Source organism: Lepidochelys kempii, chromosome 5 (assembly GCF_965140285.1).
Source record: "Lepidochelys kempii isolate rLepKem1 chromosome 5, rLepKem1.hap1, whole genome shotgun sequence".
Lineage (NCBI taxonomy): Eukaryota > Metazoa > Chordata > Testudines > Cheloniidae > Lepidochelys > Lepidochelys kempii.
Window position 1 is genome coordinate 57,329,018 of NC_136384.1, and position 20,629 is coordinate 57,349,646.

Sequence of the window (20,629 nt, forward strand, 5' to 3'; positions counted from 1 at the left end):
GGGGTCAATATGGCAGTCTGTGCATTGCCTCAAGAGCACTTCCCACACTTCTGAGTTCTGAAAAAGAAAAAAGTGTTGCTAACGAATTGATATATAGCAAGGCTTCTTTCTCTACTTTAGGGCAAAGGTTTAGCTAATGTGGGTGAGTTTCCCTTAAACATCCAAATGTTTGAACTGACCTCTGAATATTTTGAGTTCCTCCCCCTCACTATTTCATGTGTGAACCCAACTGGGTAGAGCATGCAGCCCACAACAAAGGATGCTTCCACATGAGAATGCCATTTTACTACTGATCATTTGATATTTATTTACAGATAGCAGCAGTGTTTATTAGGGTATAAAAAGAGAATTCACACATGCATTGCAACTCCCTTTCCACTTGGGAATATCCCCAACATAGGGATAGAAGGGGGGAAATAGTAAGAAAGACAGTGGCTGGGCAGTCCTGATCTCAAGGCTGTAGGTCTGGCTGATCGCCTGTTTGGGGGTCAGGAAGAAATTTTTTTTCCCATGGACCAATTGGCAGAGGACCAGGGAGATTTCTGCCTTCCTCATACCATCATCAAGCCATGGAGGGTTAAGTAGGAATGTTTTTAGTGCCTAACTGGTTGAGCTGTTAATTCATCTCAACTTGTGGCTCATTTCCAGTGTGATTAAAAATCTCATGGCTGCCGCAGCATGCCCCAGGAGCCAGTAGGCCCCAGAAGCTCCTGAATAGGTAGGCACAAGCCACTTCCCCTCTGTCTCTGCATTGGAGCTTGTGCAGATGTGATATTGAATCTGGCCTTCTATCACAGGAGTCCAAACCTAAGTCATGAATGGTCCTGGAAAAACTGCTTCTCCTAGTGGAGAGCATAAATGCAGAAAGCACAAAACACATGCCTCAGTCTATGAAAGAAAATTCAGTCTGCCAGCAGCTACAGTATATCCTTTTATAGATTGTGACAGGGTGTCCACACGGAATTGACTTAGGCAAAGGAATTTAAAAATTTGTTTTCCTAGGTGGACCCTGAATCCTAGATACATCACCAGCTCTTTGGGCACATATCACTGAAGTTGACTACTGTGACACTTTTCCTCTATTTCAGTGGTTTGGGCATATAAAAAAACCCACACTGCCAGTGTTGATGACCTACAGTTATAGTTAATGCCAGAAGCTGAAACTATAGTTTCTCTAAATTAAAAAATGTTTCATAGGCGAATACCACAGCAGTGTCTCCATTGCATCTTTCTGAACATGTGAAAAAAAATGCTTTCAGCATTAAATTACTTGATAATAGAAATAGCATTTTCTCACTTAGATGTTTAAGTGAGACTCATGAAAGAGATGACTATTAAGCCAAACATTTGTTTGGCTTTGCTGCAGCAGGCTGCAGGAATGTAAACTCTTTTTTTTTTTTTCAATGACTTCAGCTCCTAATTTAAAAGCTAGGATTTTTAGCAGTGAGCAAGAGACTATATTTGGCAAAAAAATTCCCCTGGCTTGACTTAGTTACTCGGCATATTCAAAACAATACTTCTTTATCAAAAAACAATAGTCTGTTTTATTCACAGCACATGTGGAAGTTGGACCAGCCACCAAATTCCACTTTCTTCCCTTGCAATATGTCCGTAACCAGCTAATGAGCTGTGACAGTGTCTGTGCTTCATTTTCAGCAAATTAAGTTTCTGCCTCACAGGAATTGTGGTCTGGCTATGGCACTGCTCCTAGGTATGGGTGGGGCATGTTTCTTCTACCAGTTGTAGGTTAACCACATGGGTACGTGCTGTCGCACCACACAACAACATCTCCTCGATAATAACTAGTCTAAGTAGCCATTTACCCCACAAAAGTCGATCCCATTTAATTTACTTTGTGTTTACAGCACTCCCTTTCAAATCGCATCTTTGGCACAGATGGATATTTATACAACTTTTATTTTAAACTATTTAGAGTTGAGACTTCAGTAACACTCACTGTCAGATTTATAGTGCATTTTTAAAACCAGGATTCTAAAAATGTAATATTTCAAAGAGAAGGAGGCAGACAATGAATTTATACACGTGGGAGTCTATTCTCCTTTCTCTAAGTATACATAACATGCATTAACATAAATGCAACTTCTGCACATTGTTGATGTGAGAATCAACTGTACTGAGTAGACCATATACATATGTATTTATACAATAGTAGTTGATCAAACAGCTTGGTAACATGCACTGTCTTCAAGCTTCATGCAAATACAGCACATTGCTGAGATAGGATGCATTTTAAATAACATTTTTTAAATTGCCATGCTCCATTGGTAGTGGCAATCCTTTCAAATTGTATGGAATATTCCATCCCTCACCAGGCCTCTCAAAAATCAGGTGCACACGGCAGAGAGAGAGAAAAACAAAACAAGAAACTGACTCCTATTCAACTACTGAAATTAGGCCTAGTCTAAAAATGTCTTGAAAAAAAAAAAGCCTGAATCCCTCAAACCCAGCCAGGGAAGAAGTCATCTTCCACGTCTCAACCGGAGCTTTTTACACATAGCTGAATTGTCAGCCTTCCTAGTCATGGTGGAAAGACTTATTTGGCTGGATGGGTGAATGAATGGAAAATCTCTTAATGAAAATGCTGAACATTTATTTCCAGCAACCCACTGTCTTCTACTCAATAGATATCAGAAGAATGAATGACAATATGGTCATAGATATACCTGTCACAAAGACCTCTTTCCTCTAAAGGAAAAAAGTTACAGTTGATCAAGCCTAAATTTGACCTCATAAATTTTCTCCGTATCTTTGCAAAGGCCATGTTGTAATATGTTACTGACAAGCAGACTGGTATCAAGCTAAACCCTTTATTGTGAACAGGACTGTGTACAGCAATGAAGTAACAAAATTTTCTACCCCTCGATGTAGCTGCAGTCTACCACTACCTGTCTTGTTTCTTTATTTTTTCTGCCCCAGCAAGAAGTATGTCCCAGGAAACAAAAGACTGCATCTACAGTGTACATGTCTAAACTTCCTGGAAGACTTACTCTGTAGACACATGTCATTGTTTCTGGATTTTTCCTTTAAAGCACCATTTCAAAGCTTATTTTAGGAGCAGCTCCTGATGCCTGCAGCTCAGCAATGATGAGCAACCCTACAATAACTAAACATTGTGCAAAAATAGCAAGAGCAAAATGTTTCTTAATTAAATAGATTGAATTGTTGAGTGTCTGACACATTGTAATAATAATAACAACCACAAAACACTTTGAAAGTATGTGCTGCCTTTCATTTTGGGATCTCAAAGTGCTTAAAAAATTTAATTTTCAGACATCCCTGTGAGATAGTTAGTGTTGTTATCGTATTTTACAGATGGGGAACTAGAGACACAGAGAGGTGAAATGATTTATCCAAAGTCAAACAGCGATTAAGAAGCAGAGCCAACAACAGATTTCAGGGTTTCTGATTCCCAGTCCTGTGCATTAACCACAAGGGCCCTGGTTCTAAAGGATGTAAAGTTTCAGAGTAGCAGCCGTGTTAGTCTGTATTCACAAAAAGAAAAGGAGTACTTGTGGCACCTAAATTTGTTAGTGTCTAAGGTGCCACAAGTACTCCTTTTTTTTAAAGGATATAAAGACATCCACTCATGCTTAACATTATGCATTGTGAGTAATTCCAATGAAGTCAGTGGCACTTCTCACACTGAGTAAAGATAAACATGTGTTGTAAGTCTTCATGAGATTGAGACCTGGATCAGGCACCTTTCCGTACTCTCGTGTTACAAATAAATGCAAACAGTATGTTGTAAAATTATTAAATTCCACAAATATAATAGGCAAGAAACATTGTTTTTTAAAGCTCTTCATAAAGCTAATTGCATCTGGGGCTGCATTCTGCTGCCCATACTCAAGTGAGTAATTCCGTTAACTTCAATGGGACTATTCACACGAGTAAAGCAAGTAGAATTTGGACACACAAAGCGGTCGGCTAGTAAACAAGCAGTGCTTTCAGAAGGCTTGATCCTGCAAACTCTTATAACTGGGCATAGTGCTTATTATCCTGAATGTGTTCACAATGTGAGAGTAGAACAAAGCAGTCTAAGCAGTCTACAGCCTTTAGAGCTGACAGGCTTCTCTTCAGAGTGAGTGGGAAGCTCACCCATAGATGGACTGCACTAGTCCCTCTGCCCCCATGCCATACTCCACTTCACAGGAATACCACTGTATCCATATTTGCTGGGGCATAGGGTCATACCAAGGAGCTTCCAGTAGTGGAGGGGTACCATTCTAACCAGTAGGATGAAACAGAGGACACACAGGTACTGTGTTGCAGCCCAAAGTCCTGCCTGCAAATGGTATGTGTGTGGTGAATCCCATTCCTCAGCCCCAGTAATGGTGCTTTCTGGGGGAAAGGGGAAATTTCACCTCAGAGAATATGCTGTTACAGGTGATAGTGCAATATTATCATCCCCACCCACTGACAAATTGGTGAAGGGACTATGATACATACCTCCCTCAGGAACCTCTTAGCAGTTATATACAATACATTCCTGCCTCACAGTTAATACTTGCTTACCTCACTTGAGTGCTAAAAGTCTGAATTAGTTTTTGTTTCCACAGATCTTTGAAAGCATAAAGTGCTCTTGTAAGTGCAAACTGTTATTATTATTTTATTGTCCTCTCATTATAATCTTTCCTTTTGCTTTGGAACCAGTGAGGGTAAAATTACTGCCACACATTGCATTGCCTAGTACTTATGCTACAGCATTTTTCAATGTTATCTTTGTCTAATTATCAGAAGTGGTTAAGTTTTTGTTCATGTCCTCCCACTGCATGCAGTCCATTTCTGTGTCTGTGTGTTGGCTATCTAGGAAACATCTGTAGGATGGAATTTGATTGTCAGAGGTGTGGGTAGAGTTTCAAGTGGTTGTAGACAAGAGCAGGTGGCCAACACCTAAAAAAGTGTCATTATCAAGCATTTGCCTTATTTATAAGTGGTACAAGAGAACTATTATAGGGCCCAGTACTTAAGGTTTTACTCCCACAAAGTGGGACTACTACTGTAAAGACTACTCAGAGATGTAAGGGTTTCACAATTAAGTGTACAGTTGAACAGATTTTGAGGAAATTAATTGTGCACTGGTGGGCGATTCAGTTCTGAATACTGTAAAGAAGGATTTCATTTTTAATAACAATGATGCAAATGAAAGTTGTTGTAAACTTATTCATAACAACAATATAGAAAATAAAATATGTATATGTTGATGTTATTTTCAGCTACTATGGCTTCACTCTTCTCCACCTAATATGTACTTTATATGTAAAATTAAACTGTGTGTGTGTATGAAGCCTATATTCTTTATAGTGATTTCATTGGAAATTATGTACAGCTTAAAGACAAACTTTTCAGCAGAAATGGGGCAGAGTTGGCGCTCTCTCAAAAATAATAGGAAGCTGAATTGCCATTTTTGCTTTCATTGCCCTGTGTGATATAGTATACAATTTAGGACGTTGACATCTAAAAATAGAGCTGGGCTCTTTGCCCAAGAGAGCCAGAAAGTAGTAGCCCTGTTAAAATGCCTTTCTTAAATGCATGGTAGAAGTAAACATTCAAGCAGAGCTCTTCATACATAGATATTTTCTAGTAAAGCCGAATAGATTTTTGTCCCACAATGTCAAAAAAAGTGAAAATGTGGATAGATTTTGTTTCCAGTATTATTACGAGTTTTGTATCCATGCTTTTAGTTAGGTTCAATATTTATTTAAAAGCCTGTGAAAGTTAATTTTAAATATATTGTTGATAGAATATTACAAAAAAATACATAGTTAAATTAATTTTATGCTAAAAATTGGGAAAGGAAATACTTCTAAATTAAGAGCTTTGGAATTCAGAGCTTTTTTGTCAGCTAAATAAAAATTTTCAGAAGCTCTAGAACTGAGAGCACTATAGTAACAGTTCTACACGCTGATTCTTCATTACAGTTACCCATTGAGAGCGTCGCTGAAGACATTTCCTCTGGGATCACAGAGACTAAAAATCAATTCTGATAATATTAGAACAAATTTAAAGAGCAAAAAGCCTCAAAAAGCATGTGATGAATAAATGGGGAGATCTTTATTCCCTGTGTAATTTTTTATTTAACTGAAATAAAGTAAATTTAACTTTACTTCCCAGGCTGGATTGTCTACCAGCTCTTTATTCTTCTTCCAAAAGCTTTTGTAAAACTCATGTTGAAAAGATTCATGGTAAAGGTAGAGATGATATACAGGTATTTAAGTTCCTGAATGCATTAAGTGTTTACAAAATTGACAGTTATGGAATGTGAAAAGCTCAGGAATGAAAATATTAATAAAATGTTATTAATCATTTTATGATTGTTATAACCCCATATGATTTGCATTCTCCCCTATCCAACTGCCCACTGCTGAGGTACAGTAGAATGGATTATCTACCTTCTGGACAAATGACTGGAGGTTATGAAAATAAATAGAGCACAGTTAACTGAAGTATTAGACAATCACCCTTTTATGTGCCAGAAATCTTCATATAAAATTTGTATTTATAATCTTTAAGGAGAGAAGTTTATTTTAGGTACCTTCGCCATGAAGGTCAGCTGACAGTTTATACTGTGCACAGAATTTATCCTGTGGCTTAGGGTGTCAGCCATAATTCTAGGCTGATAGTTTGTAAAGGGAAGATTCCATTTTGTACTGTTTATAAAATGTGATTCTGCAGATTCATGCTCCAAGACTAACAAAAGTCTATCCAAGTATAGTCAAGCACTTCAGTTTAACTTACTGCATTCATTAAACTGGGCTTAGATTGACCTAATTATATGTTATCAACAATTAAGAAATGTATCACATGCCCCAGTCTGGCTCAAACACTCTGTGTTCTTGGATGAATGCCAACAGAGGTGTCAAGTTCCATACTACCTTGTCATCAGCTGCAGCTCTCATTTTGCAGTACAGGCAGCAGCTGTGCTAGACAAAATAATCTAAATTCTCACATGTACTTTTCCTTTAGGAAACAGCTCACACTGAATTGCATTTCTGGTAGTGAACAGTGCTACACCTGAGTGAGCTTGTGCTGAAAACGTATTTTATGCAAATAAAATGTTAACTCATAATCTTTCATGACTTTCAGATGTACTTTTTCATCTTATCATGAGGATAAGCTTGATGTTTATGCTAACAGGATTACTAACTAGACCTGTGAACAGTAAAGTGCTGCACGTGTGTTTAACAATGATTTCCTATACCTCAGATTACATATTTTTTTTGTATAGGGTCTCTATTTTGAAAACATATAGTACATATAGTGTGCTAAAACAAGGCCTCTGCCACCAAGAGCTTGCGAATCAAACAGTCAACATATATATAAATGATAGCAGGTGGGCAGAATGGAAAAGGTAAGTGATTGAGCACTTATTTTATTAGTTCCATGGTTTTTCTTTGCTTGACCTTTTCCAATTTTGTTGACTCTTATTTGAAAGGAGATCTAGAATTTAGACTTTCCTAGAAGAAGTGTGTTTTAATTAATAAAGGGCTTGAAGGAGTTGTGGGTGGAGGTGTGTTGGACTGGGTCAGGGCCAAGGTTCTGACTATGAGAGGCCACATAGATCAGAACTGGTACATGCAATAACTACATCTGACATGAGAATTATGGACTATGGGCTCAATCAACTCCCACTGTAGTTAATGGGAAAATTGCCATTGACTTCAAAGAAAGAACAATCAAGGCCTTTATCCTTATGTGACAGAAATCCACATGCAACTCTGAACTCAGATAATCAGTGTATACCAACAGGGTAATAAGTATCAGAGGGGTAGCTGTGTTAGTCTGTAGCCACAAAAACAACGAGAAGTCCAGTGGCACCTTAAAGACTAGCAGATTTATCTGGGCATAAGCTTTTATGGGTAAAAAACCCCACTTCTTCAGATCAAATGGCAGCCTACTACATCATCTGTCTGTTAGGCAGGGTCGGATGGTTATGGCTATCTCACTAGCCTGGCTTTCCAGAGCCACATTCCTTCCTGTCAGGAGTTAACCAGAATCTAGTCTGCTATGAAGAGCTAAATTTGTGTATTCATTGCTGGTACAGAATCCTGGGACTCAAAAAGCAAACTAAGAGCTCTCATCTGAGATTGCACCCTGCCTCACCTTAGTTTACCAGTTATCACCCTATCTAGCACAAACCAGCTTTGTGACATAGATAGCTATTTGTGTAGTTAAATAGCAGTGTCAAGGAGCATCTGATATCCAACATCATTATGAATCCCTGTTGTTATTATTATTATTATTCATTATTACATTAATTGATTAGTATTTGCATATATGGACATGGTGCCTATCAAGAAGTATCTAAGGCAGAGGGAATGGATGGAGGAGGACATAAACAGGATATGATTATAGAGTTGCTGGGGTGCTATTATGAATGTTCTTAGTTGTCTGTTGTTTTTTAAAAGCACACTTTTTGCATAGTTTAAAGAAAATTCATTAGATCATTGTTGTGAGTGATCAGCGGCAGAAAACCAGGGTCCCTAGGAACTGCTCAGACTGTGGCCACCACACAGCAGCTCACCCAAACTGGTGGAGAAAGTGGCCAGTGAAGCTCTAACCCCCAAGGGACCCACTCACAAAACTTTAGACCTGGGAAGATGTCCAGCCCCACCGATTGGCTGGGATGCACTACTTATATCAGAAAGAAGGCAGACGAAGTTGTCTGAGCAACTAGGTGAATATCTGTCTGGCTGTTGCTGTCCCTGCCTCCTGAGCCCTGCTTCCCAGCCTGTTCCTGGTTCCTGCTCTCCAGATCCCAGACACCCCCATGTGTTCCCAATTCCTGCCTTACTCCCGGATCTTGCTCCTACACCCTACCCCTGACATGTGAACTCAGTTCTGACCCTTGGCTTGGCACCTGACTCTGGCTCTGACTTGTGGCTTAACTCCTGACTCTGACCCTGGCTCTGGTTCCAGACTTCTGACTCAAATAATTAGGCATGACTGTCCCTACAGGACTGTCCCTGTCCCTACAGTTATTCTTATAGGAAAAGGTGAGTTTTGAGAAGGGATTTGGAAGGAGGGGAGGCAGCTTGTATGGCATGTAAGATCAAGGAGAACATTCCAGATATATGGGGCAGCACAGAAGGAACATGGATGCACTTGTGGAAGGTGAGAATAAAGGGAGAGTGAAGAAGGTAGAAATGGCAGACCATTGAGTTTCATCAGGAAAAATGGTGGGTGCCCAATGATGAGATATAGACAGAGGCAGGGCTGTGCAGAGCCTTGGAAGTGAATGTGAGGCATTTGAAACTAATGGCTGCAGAGCCAGTGAAACTGATGGATATGTGCCAGGAAAATGAGTTTGGAGACAGATTCTTAGGAACTGAAGTATATGTCAGAAGGCCAGAGAGAAGGAGATTCCAGTAGAGCAGGCAGGAGATTATCAAAGAAAGGACAAGAATTTTAACAGTAAGGATAATAAGAAGATATGGATTCTGGATTTGTTGAAAAGGAAAAATCAGCAGGATTTAGGGCTAAAAAGTGAAAGGTGTCAGAGATGACGCTGATGTTGCAGACCAAAGGAACAATAATTAAATTATCTACCATGATAAAAAAAGAGAATGGGGTGAACGTAAGAGAGGAAAATAGGGAGTTTAGTTTTGCTATGTTGAATTTGCTAATGGAGGGACATCCAGGAAGTGTTATCTAAGAAATAATATCAGATATAAAATAGACAGAGTAGGAGAGGTCATGGGTCAAGAGACAAATTTGAGAGTTATTAGTGTAGAGTTGAAACCACGAGAGTGTATGAGATCAGCTAGGGCTAAGCCGTAGAGAGAGAAGAGAAGGCCAACCACCTGACAACCATGTTACTGCACATGTAGTCTGGTGTTTAGACAAAGACACTGAGAGGAAGGAGACCTGAAATTTGTTCCTAACTCTTTTCAGAGTAGCAGCCGTGTTAGTCTCTATTCGCAAAAAGAAAAAGGAGTACTAGTGGTATCTTAGAGACTAACCAATTTATTTGAGCATAAGCTTTCGTGAGCTACAGCTCACTTCATCGGATGCAGCTGTAGCTCACGAAAGCTTATGCTCAAATAAATTGGTTAGTCTCTAAGGTGCCACTAGTACTCCTTTTTCTTTTTATTGCTAACTCTGCCACTTACACTCTGTGAGATGTCCTATAGGGAGATGAAAATATATACCAATTTTTGTACAGCACTTTGCGATCCTCAGATGTATTGATCTATATAAGTGCAAGGTATTGTTGTTAAGAAAAAGACATAACCTAATAAGATCCTCAAATAGGGAATGTAACAACAGTATAGGATTATCCATGTGGTATGGATAATCAACACAAACAGTATAAACGCAATACAGGACACAAAATAACACAAAATATTAGTGATACTTTACACTTATATAATAATGCTTTGCACTTCTGTAATATCTTGTGTCTGAGGACCTCAAAGCACTTTATAAACTTTATTAATGAATGAAGCCTCAAAATACTCACCTAAGTACAGTAAATGTTATGTTTACTTTGCAGATGGGAAAAATGAAATACAAGAGCTGAATTCTAGCCCGGGTGACACAGCTCAATATCAGAGTCAATATGAGAACTCAGGAGTTCCTAGCTTAGAATCTCCCCTTTATTCCACTCAACTAAACTGCATTTCCCCACAGCAGCCTAGTAAAGTAGTTAAGAACTATTCTAATATGCATTTTGCAGAAGGGCAAACTAAATAAGGTTCAGTGACAGTAATAGACGTCCCAGAGTCATGCAGTGAGTCTGTAATGACCATGTAGCATGTGTCAGCTTTATTAGAACAAAATTGGGATACACAGAAATGGGGCACAATATACCACACCTCTTCTAAATAAAGGAACCTTGTATCCACCTGGAGTAACATCAAGCACTGCAGAAGAAAAATGTCTCTGACTGTATAGAGACAAGGTTGGGGAGGTAATATCTTTTAATGGACTAACTTCTGTTGGTAAAAGAGAAAAGCTTTCAAGCTACAAAAAGCTTTTCAGGTATGTGACTGAATACATGCATGTGGGAGAGGACATAGATGAAGTTTGTCACATACCCCGATTGAAGCAAAAGACCTGTATTGTTAATGTATTTGATAGGGTTCCCTCACAAACTATGTTCTACATTGTTACAGTAGTCAGCCTACTGTCCCCATTTAGCTCCTCAATGAGCTGTGAATATTTCAGTGGTGATGCATAGTCAGTTCTCACTGGTGTTTCATCTGTGTTTCATCATGCTGGAAGAAATGAGTCTTTGGACATTTCTGAGTACTGTCATGAAGAGCGTAGGCAATTTTCCCTGACTTTTATAATCAGATATGTAGGAGCTCCTCTTTCCTCAGAGCAATTTTGCATGTATCTCCTGCAAGCATCTGCAATCTACTTGGTATTCTTGTTTCCTAAGGTGGTTTTTGTGACTTTAATATTAGTAGAGATTTTTGATTCTATATAGAATCAAATCAAATCTGCAGTGGCTGCTGAACAGCAGTTAAAGCTTTTTAGGTTGAGGAGGAGCCTTTGTTTTCATATATTTCAAGGGACCTGATTCACTTTTCACTCTGGTCTCACATTGTCTGCAGCAAGCTGAAGAGAACTCATGTCTTGGTTATAGGGCTGCTTGCACATCTGTCCCCTTTTTGGTGTCTCCAAATGCACCATCTCAGGTGCTAGGCCTTTTGCCTTTACCTTTCTGGGATGGAATTTTGCAGTTCTCCCACTCTTGGACCAAAACCTGAGTTCAACAGGCTTCTATACCCACCACTTGTTACTGTCCAGATCCTACAGCGTGCCCGTGATCAGAGCTAAAGAGTGGTGAACAGCCTTCTTTAAACATTGTTAGAATATGAAACAGAGCATTAGTGATAATTATTTCAAAACAACAAACAACCCACATACATATTGAATCTCGTCTAATCTTAGGCTTTACTACAAGCTAAATGAGATGGGCTTCCCTCTTGGGTTACGGGAAAAGAACAGACCCAACTAGCATTCTTTCAGGAAACTATGTGGTGCCTGGAACCCAGCTTGGTCTCAGTTTTCCTTCCAAAGAGTGTGTCCCCCAGACTGTTCCCCCTCTCTCAGGGAAATTGCCTCTTCTCTAAGCCCTACCTTGCCTCTGTATGCCTGAGCCCAATTATCATATTGCTCACAGCAGTTATGGCCTAAGCATTACAAGGCCTAAGGGTGAAGTTTTCCTTTTGCCACAGTGGGTTTTTCCCCAGTTGGCCAGACAGGCCATCTAAGAGAACGCCCCATGATGGTTGCTCCATTGTCTGACAGGTAGACCCATTCAGCCTCACTGGCTTGCAATCACAGGCCTTGTTGCTGTGGGGGAGTGTGATTAAACTGATCCCGAGACATGCTAACACACCACCTCATAAATATTATTCATACAACTCATTTTGGGGTACAGGTCAATATTCATTACTGAGCATCCACATATTCATCACAACCCCTCTTTAGATGAAAAGAGGATGTGTTGCACAAAGACTGACAAAATCTATTAATGGGAATGCTCGGTAAAGCCACATTCCTCATTGCAATAAGGTACGGTGAGTTATCTGCCACATATCTCCCACCCTCTTAGCAGATCTCAGGAGAGATCTTTTTTTCCCTTACGTGTTCCACAGAAAACACAGATTATGTTCCACAGAAAACACAGATTATGTAAAATCATACTGTGCCCTAGTCTTACTGGGTCTCTAATTTGCCATTGTGAGAAGAATTACTTGCTGTCGTGTAGTTTAATGCAATTTATTAACTAGGGTTAAAAGAGGATACCTGTTCTCTAGATAAAGATTAAGGAGCAATCCTGTACTGGTATGTGAATGGATTAGATTTCCTAATACTGTAGCTTTTCTCCACCTTCACCTAGTGTGATTAATATTTTATATGCTGCAGGTAAAATTTTGAGGAAGAGGAGATTTTGCCTGAATATATCTATGACTGTGGGGCTAATGACGCACTACAACATGATTTCCTCTGGAATGGAACTCATAGGAGTCTGGAACAGGCAGGAAGGGAAGATTCTAACCACTGCCCAGTGCCAGAGATCTGGGGAGAGATACCTCACATCTGCCAGATATCTGTCCGATTGAATTGAGTAAGTACCCCCAATGCACACTTCCCAGCCTCTCTCTTTAAAGCAATGATAGCACACATGTTTCTTGGCCATTGACTCCCTGGCATCCCCTCAGTGTTCCAAATAGCATTAATTTACATGAATGTTCATGTACATTTCTCTCTTAGAAGTAAGTTACACGGCTCTGAATGGGGAACAGATTGTTCCCCAACTCTTCCTCTTACAACTGAACAAGCGTTTCCTGTTTGTGTATGTTAGCTCAGACATGTATCTTACATATATGGAGAGGTTGCCCATAGTTATGAGATATGTTTCATTTAACTGCTTTCCCCTTCACTTATTGTGCTATTGTGACTCTTAAGATGGTAAGTATCTATTCTGATTTTTGGAGTGGAAGTGGTAAAAACCCAAAAGTATCAGGATATTAATCTGAATGTTGCTTTTGAGACTTAGGAAACCCCACTCAGTCTGTCAGCTGGCTGGTATTGCATGAGTACAGTTGGACTTTCTACTTTTAGGACAGTACAGAAATTTAACTACCGTTAAAAGGCTAGTATTTATTTATGGAGCAAATGCTGCTCCCCACATTCAATGCACAAGTAAACAGGCTTTCTACAAAAAAGATTTATTAGGACACACTGCATGTATGGTTTTCTGGGAGTGTTGGTGTGAGCTTTGAAGCCCCACATAGTCACAGAACCACGAGCCACACCATATCATATCAACCTCTCCCCAAGACCAGCCCCTCTGCTGTGGAAAGAAGAGCAAGCAGGAGTTCAGAGCTTCCCTGAAGAGGTTCTTCATGACCTCCTATCCTGAGTCCAGAGAAACTATATTGGTTCAGCTCTGTTTGGGCCTTCTGTCCCAGCACAGGACGGGGGCTGTGGCGGCGGGGGGGAGGGGGGGGAAGAAGAGGAATTGCACTTTAGCATTCATCTAGACATAATAAGCTAACTCTGTGCACTGTGTTAAAGTTGTATGGAATGATTAAAAGCTAAAGGTCACCTGTATGCTGTGTAGCAATAGGAAAGCGGGGTTGCCATTGGAATAAGAGGCAAAATAATAGATGTGCATTGTATCTCTTGCTGTCGGAAATCTTACAGCCACCTCAAATTAAGGGTTTTGCTATGCCAATGGAATTATTCTGTGAGATAAATATGGGTTAACTGGGATAATGAAGTCATAATTTTGAGTAGCCAAAATAAAGACACAAGAAAACACCTTGTGGCAGTTTCAAACAGCTTGGCCAAAGCCTGGTCAACATTAAAAAATGAGAGAGAGACTCTGATTGCTCTGAAAACTTTAACAAGGTTTCATCTTAAAGTACTTACATACAGGTTCTGTGACCTGCCAAAATTTTGCTTAGGTTATCTGACATTTATTTGTTGTAATACGTATGCTTCCTCTTTTTACTTTTAGGCTATAGAGGAAGGCACGGGTGAGAGAAAATATTGTAAAATAAAATCTTGCAGAAAAGTCAAAGCTCAGAAAGAAGCTACTGCTTCGTGTACCATTCAGTCTAAATTCTACACAGCTGACAGCTGAACTAGCCAACCTCACTGTACACTTAATGCTTAGATCATATACTGCCTGTGTTTGTGCAGGAACTGTGAAAATTACGGGAGTTTTTATTTAATTATAGAGGTCAAATGAAATGTCCAACATTTTGTTGAAGCTGGCAGCTATGAAAAGAAGAGCATGGTCAGATCCTGGAAGACAAAACATCAACTATAGAACTTTGTCAACATTATGATATTTACAAAATCATTATTAAAAAACAATCTTATCCAATATCAGTACCACAATACACTCTGGTCCAGATCCTGATTCCCCTACTCATATTGAATAGTTTCTTACTATCTGACTAGCCCCAATGAATTCAATGCTTCCGGAATAAAGTACTATTGAAATTTATTAAGCATGCCAGAATCTTTCCCACAATGATCCACTCTTGATCAGTTTGGAAAACCTGTAGAATTGATGATTTTCACAAAGACTTTTAGAACTTCTAAATGTATTGTGAAAAATACTTCAGACCTTTTTTTAAAATAAAACATTTATTTTAGGGCTGTCAAATTATTTAAAAAATGGCAATTAATTGCCAGATTAAAAAATAATCACAGTTTTAATCACACTGTTAAACAATAATAGAATACCAATTTCAATGTATTGTAAATATTTGTGAATGTTTTTCTGCATTTTCAAATATATTCATTTCAATTACAACACACAATACGAAGTGCACAGTGCAAATATTTGTAATGAAAAATAATAATATAAAGTGAGCATAAATGTTTAATCTTGTTAATTTGTTTTGCATTAATCACATGCATTAACTGTGATGGACGGCCCAATTTTTTTTCCCAAGAGAAATTGACCCTATGATTTTTTTTTTTAAGTAAAGAGATATAGCTTACAGCTTCTTACAGAATAAATAAGCAAAAATAGAACACAATATTGTCAGATAAAATCTTGCAAAAAAGTCAGAGCTCAGAAAGAAGCTACTGCTTCGCGTACCACTTGGTCCAAATATTATATATTTATATATATTTATACAACCCTCCCTCCACAATTAACTTAAAATTTCAATGAAACAAAAATATTGTTTATATATATATGTGTGTTTCATTTGAAAAGTTAATTTAGGGTAGGGGGGATTGTGTGAAAATTTTCATTTTGTTTTGGTAGAAAGAAAAACATACACTCTCACTCTTTTCCCAACTGAAATAAACCAATTTTTGTTTTGATTTTTGTTTTTATTATTGTTGAAAGAGAAAAACGTCAATGAAAATGAAAATTTTCATTTTGGTACAAAAGGTGTTTTCTGTCAGAAAAAAGTTATGACAGGAAATTTGGACAAGCTCTACTGCTTAATCAGACTATTTAGATACTTGATGTAAGTTCATTTGTGTGAAAGTCCCATTGAGTCAAATCCTGCTTCCACTGAAGTCCATTACAAAACTCCTGTTGATTCAGTAGCTGCAGTATTAGGCCCACTGGGCAAGCTTTTCAAAATTTCTTTCAGTGTGAGTTGTGCTCCTAGGTCACTGAGGAACATTTCTAAATCTCACCTATTAGGTTCTGTATTGTTCTCTGGAGTAAGGTTACGCACCACAGTGAATTTATTTCTTTTTATTTTCTGGTAGGATCGGAACCTGGATTTCGATGTATGATTAATTTTATAAATAATGCTTATCTATTTTGGTGATTTGGTGAGATGATTTGTCAACAGACCTCTTGATCAGAAATACAGATTTTAGAAGACTCTAAAAGAAATGGTTAAATGTCTATTAATTTTAATTACCAAAAATTAAAAAGAAAATCTTAATGTAAACATTAATTTGGTGTGCTGCCAAGTCAAACAAAAATGAATGAGGCATATTAAAAATGAGCATGTTTTTTATTTTTATTGGTTATGTGACCACCTTTCTGACTACATACGTCAGTTAGCAAAGTGTGCTTTCAGCAGTGGAAATTTCATTATCACTTTTAATTCTGGTTTAGTAGCATATTTAAGTTTCCAATAGCTAATAACTCTGGTTTCTTTCTATTCAGGTTTACCTTTCATGAAAATACAGGGACGAGGAGGAAAGAAATGACAGTAAGACTGAATTATGAACTTTAAGAAGTTGAGAACAAGTAACTATTTGTATTGTGAAAGCTAAATCCACTGGTCTTGATTAAGAGTCAGCAATAGCAGTCACTAGTGATCACATGTGTAATATAGAAACAAAGATTGTTAGAGCAGATGTAGTGTGTAAATCATTTATGCAGGTTGGAATTGACAAAAGAAAAGCATTTATTTCAATTTTCAGTCTAGATTATCACAAACACAATTTTAATAAAATGTATCAGTTATTTGAAAACTAATTCTAGACCTTCTCATCTGCAACTTTTTCCAATTAAAGTCACCTTATATGGCTAGCGGTGAGGCCATGGTATCCCAGACTTTGTTGCCAATACTAAACATTCATCTTTCAAGTTCTGTATGACTCAGAATACTTGTAACACCTGGCCTAGCAAAGCTTTTTGCTTAGTTATTTTAGCTCTGGATTTTTGACACTTTCTGTCAGCAGTTCAGTTCATTTTGCTGATGTAACTGGTAGTGTGTGTCTAATGGTTAAAGCAGTCAGAATGCCCAGATTTTGTTCTGAGTTCTGCCACTGACTCTGTGGTTTACCCATTTGTAAAATGGGTGCAATAATATTTCACAAAGGTGTTGCAAGGTTTAATTAATTAAAGTTTGTTAAGTGCTTTAAGATCTCCTGGGAAGAAGTGTGATATACATGCAAAGTACTATAGTAAAGCAACAATAATGTAGATAGTAAAGGTGATAGGTAGGCCTTTTATCTCTCTAAATTAATCTTTCAGCCTGTGGTTTTTCTCCTTCTTTCCTTGTTTGTCAGAACAGATGCTGTTTGTTTTTCTTTAGTAAAAAGGTTGATATTTGATCCCTTAGAGCTGATAGTGGCAAGCTACATTTAGTCTGTCATCCTGAACCTCCCCTACTTTCAAGGTGATGTGATCCATGACATTAGAAAGATCTGTAATCATAGTCTGCTGTCACTTTGAATAATGTCTAGATACCATTTGATAGGTGGGACAAGACCACACAAGAAATCAGTGTCTTCCCAGCACAGTTACTGAGTCTGGAAGACTGATGGTGTACAGCATTATGTGCGATGCAAAGGATATATCAGGATACTACTGAGACCATGGGAATGTGTTAAGGTTCCCAAACAACAATTCAGCACTGTTCCAAGTTTGCCTCCTTCTTAGTTTGCAAGGAAAAAGGAATTCCAGGCCAATACTTAGGTACAAATAACAAAATCTATCATTGCAATGTTCCTGTATAACATGAATGGTATTTTTGTGGTAGTGCTCCTATTTGCCTCTTCCTGTTTATTATCAATCTGTCCTACAAGCAACTCTCAGGATAGTGTGAGTAGACAGTTTTTCTCCTGGTTAGCATAAGCTTAATTCTGAAATTTTGAAATCTGGAAAACCACTGAGAACTTCAATTTGTCAGCTTCAAATTCTACAGTAGTGACAATTTAGGGCCCTATTCTGCCAGCCGTATTTTCAGTAGCACTTTACCCTATCAGAAGTCCCTTTAAAATCACCATGCGTAAGGTTGTCAGATCTGGGCTCTACCTTTGCTCAGTACGACCTATGCCCCCACCCCCTACAGCTTCCACCCCCTACCAAGGCACTCAGCATGCGCCACAACAGAGTAAAAAACCGTAAAACAAGTGGATACTATAAAACAGTAAGAATGCAGACATTTAAACAAATGGGGGGTGGGGGGTGGGAAGGGATTGGTTTGATTCAATTCCCTTAGCGATGACACACAATTGCCCATTATTATGGACTGAACCATATCTCCTAGGGATGACTTGAACCACTGAATATCACCTTCACACCAATGACATTCCTGAAGTCAATCATATGAGTAGCCACTGAGGAATCCACCATGATCAAAACAGTCAGCTGACTGATCTAGCAGGAGCTCGTTCAGGATACTGATAAATGTGGTCACAACTTCAGAGCAAAGGGGAAAGCCAGACTAGGACTGAGGGCTGGTCTACACTGGGAATTTATGTCAGCATAGCTAAATCTCTCAGGGTTGTGAGAAATTAGAAATGTAGCTATAACCCCTTAGAAATGTAGCTATAACAACCTAACCCCCAGTGTAAACAGCACTAGGTCAACAGAAGAATTCTTCCTTCTCTTGGGGAGGTGGATTACCTGTGCTGACAGGAGAACTCCTCTTGTTGGCATAGGTAGTGTCTACACTGTACAGTGCTGCAGCTGTGCTGTTGTAGCAGTTTAAGTGTAGACATATGCTTACACGGGATGTCACTGGTAATCTCTGTGAGTAAAATCAATACAGCCACAACAAGGCTGGAGTGCAAACGGTGTTCAAAAGTGAAAATGAGCCCAGAAAACCATAGCTAGAAACTTCAGAATTCAAGTCAAACTATACTAGAAGAGAGACAGGCCACTGGGACTTGTAATCCAAACCATTTATGTATGATAGCCCGGATCCTATATCACTGAAGTCAGTGGGAGTTTTGACACTAACCTCAAAGTGTGTGCAATCAGGCCCAAATGGAGCTGGTTTAAAAGTGAAGAGATTGATTTTGTCAGTTTCAAAATTAAAATTGGTTTGATCAACTATATTATATTTCTTAAAGGGGCATTGTCAACTCCCTAAATATCAGCACCAAAAATTAAGTGATAAAAAATGTTTGTTTCATTTTTTGCGATTTACGAACTGATCACATGCACTGCTAATGCAAATCTGTAATACTCTATTACTACGACTTGCCTTCCAGAGCAAAATGTACACCACACAGAGATAACTGGAATACTGTTGCTGGGACTGGTTCCTGGGACAGAACTCAGCAGAACCATTGGCAGGTACAGGCCTCTGTTTTGGGGATTACTTAAAGTTAGAGTTCAGTGGTCTGGAAGGTGAATGCAAGGTATAGCTATTTAGTTTAACGTATGGTTAATTTTGTTTTTCTTGTTTTGGGTTGGTTAATTCAATTCCCTTAATAAGGACATTTAACATATCCTTGGCAGCCAGAGTGGTCATTTTATGGGTCACTCTTTGTGGGTTGTCTGTGCAGGGTTGTTTTTTGTTGTTTTTATTCTTGTTCGAATTTTGTAAATCAGCACCTGTTTGCGAAGGACTGTAGGTGCTATATAAATCATGAGGTGGTATCAGCGGGTTCGAGGGTAATGCTTACCAGTGCAAAGCAATGTATTCCATTATTCAGTACTTTTACACATACCGTGGTTATTTATAAAAATCCAAAAGTTCACAGGCAATTGTTTGGATTTGGGAACAGTCTGACAGTTCTGTAAGAGAAAGCTGGCTAGCAAGCAGAAGCAGCTTTTTTCCTCATGAAGAAATCTCTCCAAATTAGGCCATGCATTTATTATTAATCATAATAATCATGTTCCATTGTGCTAGGCACCATACAAACGCGGTAGTTGATGATCCCTGCCCTGAAGACCTTACAGTTTGAATAGCCAACACCACAGACTCAGGGCGGGGGGGAGGAGGAGGGCACATGAGTTGAGGGAACAATGTGAGGGCAGCAAAGGGCATGTTAGCACCACAGGTTTTTGTGGGAGCGGGAGCGTGGGTTTAATTAGGAGAAGATAAGCTACATGGAAAACAAATGTGGCATGAGGTTGATCAGGGCAAGGGAAAAGAGGGGCAAATGTGGAGTGAAACTGAGGTGAAAAGACTCTGAAGAGGGAGAGAAGGGAGAGCTGGAGTAAACGGCCAGTCAGAGGACAGAGAAAGTCCAGCCAAAACTGTAGAAAGTTCTCTGAATGTCCAAAGGCCCCTGCTTTGGCTGCTTCTGCTCCTACCAGCTGGAGCCTCTGGCTGATTCCTCTCTGAAGTTTACCCCCAAGGCCTATGACCTGTGGCAGGGTGAGAAAGAGATCCTAGCCTGCCCCCCCTCCACCCTAAATGTGGGGGGTTGGGGGGGGAGGGGTGGGCTGGCTGGGTCCCATTTTACCCTC

General features: G+C 39.0%; 1 long non-coding RNA gene across 1 annotated transcript; it reads left to right on the forward strand.

The window, feature by feature from the left end:
- The first annotated feature begins 7,176 nt into the window (after positions 1–7,176).
- LOC140911431 (uncharacterized) lies at positions 7,177–19,569 on the forward strand. Its single transcript, XR_012158951.1, has 4 exons — positions 7,177–7,372; positions 12,904–13,105; positions 16,640–16,685; positions 19,423–19,569. It is a non-coding gene; the product is annotated as an uncharacterized LOC140911431 (long non-coding RNA).
- The last annotated feature ends 1,060 nt before the right edge of the window (positions 19,570–20,629 follow it).